Source organism: Osmia lignaria, unplaced genomic scaffold (assembly GCF_051020975.1).
Source record: "Osmia lignaria lignaria isolate PbOS001 unplaced genomic scaffold, iyOsmLign1 scaffold0013, whole genome shotgun sequence".
NCBI classification, from domain to species: domain Eukaryota; kingdom Metazoa; phylum Arthropoda; class Insecta; order Hymenoptera; family Megachilidae; genus Osmia; species Osmia lignaria.
In genome coordinates, this window is record NW_027478167.1 from 11567448 (window position 1) to 11571767 (window position 4320).

Genomic DNA, 4320 nt, shown 5'->3' on the forward strand with positions numbered 1-4320 from the left:
TATTATGTTGGTGCGGCTTCGGAACTTTTAAATATCTTGATATATCTCGAGAACTACGCGTCCGATCAAAAAATATCATAGAACATAAAAAGTAGGAAACTTAATTCTCTACAAAAACGGTTTCTTAACATTTTGCCATAGCTCGCTTCGTTTCCGAGATATTTGCAGATATATTTCAAGGGAAGGGGCCTGACGGACATATTTCGAGATATTTCTTCTTCTTGTTGTTCTTCTTCTGCACAGCTAAGCTGGAAGTGGCATTTGCGGCTCGCACTAGTGCAGAGTTATCTCAAAGAAAGGGGCCACGGTGTTTCTGTATCTCTATTATGTTGGTGCGGCTTCGGAACTTTTAAATATCTCGATATATCTCGAAAACTACGCTTCTGATCAAAAAATATCATAGAACATAGATTGTAGGAAACATAATTCTCTACAAAAAACGTCTCTTAACATTTTGCCATAGCTCGCTTCGTTTCCGAGATATGTGCAGATTTATCTCAAGGGAAGGGGCCTGACGGACATATTTCGAGATATTTCTTCTTCTTGTTGTTCTTCTTCTGCACAGCTAAGCTGGAAGTGGCATTTGCGGCTCGCACTAGTGCAGAGTTATCTCAAAGAAAGGGGCCACGGTGTTTCTGTATCTCTATTATGTTGGTGCGGCTTCGGAACTTTTAAATATCTCGATATATCTCGAAAACTACGCTTCTGATCAAAAAATATCATAGAACATAAATTGTAGGAAACATAATTCTCTACAAAAAACGTCTCTTAACATTTTGCCATAGCTCGCTTCGTTTCCGAGATATTTGCAGATTTATCTCAAGGGAAGGGGCCTAACGGACATATTTCGAGATATTTCTTCTTCTTGTTGTTCTTCTTGTGCACAGCTAAACTGGAAGTGGCATTTCCAGCTCGCAATAGTGCAGAGTTATCTCAAAGAAAGGGGCCACGGTGTTTCTGCATCTCTATTATGTTGGTGCGGCTTCGGAACTTTTAAATATCTTGATATATCTCGAGAACTACGCATCTGATCAAAAAATATCATAGAACATAAAAAGTAGGAAACTTAATTCTCTACAAAAAAGGTCGCTTAACATTTTGCCATAGCTCTCTTCGTTTCCGAGATATTTGCAGATTTATCTCAAGGGAAGGGGCCTGACGGACATATTTCGAGATATTTCTTCTTCTTGTTGTCCTTCTTCTGCACAGCTAAGCTGTAAGTGGCATTTGCAGCTCGCAATAGTGCAGAGTTATCTCAAAGAAAGGGGCCACGGTGTTTCTGTATCTCTATTATGTTGGTGCGGCTTCGGAACTTTTAAATATCTTGATATATCTCGAGAACTACGCGTCGGATCAAAAAATATCATAGAACATAAAAAGTAGGAAACATAATTCTCTACAAAAAAGGTCTCTTAACATTTTGCCATAGCTCGCTTCGTTTCCGAGATATTTGCAGATTTATCTCAAGGGAAGGGGCCTGACGGACATATTTCGAGATATTTCTTCTTCTTGTTGTTCTTCTTCTGCGCAGCTAAGCTGGAAGTGGCATTTGCAGCTCGCAATAGTGCAGAGATATCTCAAAGAAAGGGGCCACGGTGTTTCTGTATCTCTATTATGTTGGTGCGGCTTCGGAACTTTTAAATATCTTGATATATCTCGAGAACTACGCGTCTGATCAAAAAATATCATAGAACATAAAAAGTAGGAAACATAATTCTCTACAAAAAAGGTCTCTTAACATTTTGCCATAGCTCGCTTCGTTTCCGAGATATTTGCAGATTTATCTCAAGGGAAGGGGCCTGACGGACATATTTCGAGATATTTCTTCTTCTTGTTGTTCTTCTTCTGCACAGCTAAGCTGAAAGTGGCATTTGCAGCTCGCAATAGTGCAGAGTTATCTCAAAGAAAGGGGCCACGCTGTTTCTGTATCTCTATTATGTTGGTGCGGCTTCGGAACTTTTAAATATCTTGATATATCTCGAGAACTACGCATCTGATCAAAAAATATCATGGAACATAAAAAGTAGAAAACTTAATTCTCTACAGAAAAGGTCTCTTAACATTTTGCCATAGCTCGCTTCGTTTCCGAGATACTTGCCGATTTATCTCAAGGGAAGGGGCCTGACGGACATATTTCGAGATATTTCTTCTTCTTGTTGTTCTTCTTCTGCACAGCTAAGCTGGAAGTGGCATTTGCAGCTCGCAATTGTGCAGAGTTATCTCAAAGAAAGGGGCCACGGTGTTTCTGTATCTCTATTATGTTGGTGCGGCTTCGGAACTTTTAAATATCTCGATATATCTCGAGAACTACGCATCTGATCAAAAAATATCATAGAACATAAAAAGTAGGAAACTTAATTCTCTACAAATAAGGTCTGTTAACATTTTGGCATAGCTCGCTTCGTTTCCGAGATATTTGCAGATTTATCTCAAGGGAAGGGGCCTGACGGACATATTTCGAGATATTTCTTCTTCTTGTTGTTCTTCTCCTGCACAGCTAAGCTGGAAGTGGCATTTGCAGTTCGCAATAGTGCAGAGTTATCGCAAAGAAAGGGGCCACGGTGTTTCTGTATCTCTATTATGTTGGTGCGGCTTCGGAACTTTTAAATATCTTGATATATCTCGAGAACTACGCATCTGATCAAAAAATATCATAGAACATAAAAAGTAGGAAACCTAATTCTCTACAAAAAAGGTCTCTTAACGTTTTGCAATAGCTCGCTTCGTTTCCGAGATATTTGCAGATTTATCTCAAGGGAGGGGTCCTGACGGACATATTTCGAGATATTTCTTCTTCTTGTTGTTCTTCTTCTGCACAGCTAAACTGGAAGTGGCATTTGCGGCTCGTAATAGTGCAGAGTTATCCCAAAGAAAGGGGCCACGCTGTTTCTGTATCTCTATTATGTTGGTGCGGCTTCGGAACTTTTAAATATCTCGATATATCTCGAAAACTACGCTTCTGATCAAAAAATATCATAGAACATAAATTGTAGGAAACATAATTCTCTACAAAAAAGGTCTCTTAACATTTTGCCATAGCTCGCTTCGTTTCCGAGATATTTGCAGATTTATCTCAAGGGAAGGGGCCTAACGGACATATTTCCAGATATTTCTTCTTCTTGTTGTTCTTCTTCTGCACAGCTAAGCTGGAAGTGGCATTTGCGGCTCGCACTAGTGCAGAGTTATCTCAAAGAAAGGGGCCACGGTGTTTCTGTATCTCTATTAAGTTGGTGCAGCTTCAGGACTTTTAAATATCTTGATATATCTCGAGAACTACGCATCTGATCAAAAAATATCATGGAACATAAAAAGTAGAAAACTTAATTCTCTACAGAAAAGGTCTCTTAACATTTTGCCATAGCTCGCTTCGTTTCCGAGATATTTGCAGATTTATCTCAAGGGAAGGGTCCTGATGGACATATTTCGAGATATTTCTTCTTCTTGTTGTTCTTCTTCTGCACCGCTAAACTGGAAGTGGCATTTCCAGCTCGCAATAGTGCAGAGTTATCCCAAAGAAAGGGGCCACGCTGTTTCTGTATCTCTATTATGTTGGTGCGGCTTCGGAACTTTTAAATATCTCGATATATCTCGAAAACTACGCTTCTGATCAAAAAATATCATAGAACATAAATTGTAGGAAACATAATTCTCTACAAAAAAGGTCTCTTAATATTTTGCCATAGCTCGCTTCGTTTCCGAGATATTTGCAGATATATCTCAAGGGAAGGGGCCTGACGGACATATTTCGAGATATTTCTTCTTCTTGTTGTTCTTCTTCTGCACAGCTAAGCTGGAAGTGGCATTTGCAGCTCGCAATAGTGCAGAGTTATCTCAAAGAAAGGGGCCACGGTGTTTCTGTATCTCTATTATGTTGGTGAGGCTTCGGAACTTTTAAATATCTCGATATATCTCGAAAACTGCGCTTCTGATCAAAAAATATCATAGACCATAACGTGTAGGAAACATAATTCTCTACAAAAAAGGTCTCTTAACATTTTGCCATAGCTCGCTTCGTTTCCGAGATATTTGCAGATATATCTCAAGGGAAGGGGCCTGACGGACATATTTCGAGATATTTCTTCTTCTTGTTGTTCTTCTTCTGCACAGCTAAGCTGGAAGTGGCATTTGCAGCTCGCAATAGTGCAGAGTTATCTCAAAGAAAGGGGCCACGGTGTTTCTGTATCTCTATTATGTTGGTGCGGCTTCGGAACTTTTAAATATCTTGATATATCTCGAGAACTACGCATCTGATCAAAAAATATCATAGAACATAAAAAGTAGGAAACTTAATTCTCTACAAAAAAGGTCTCTTAACATTTT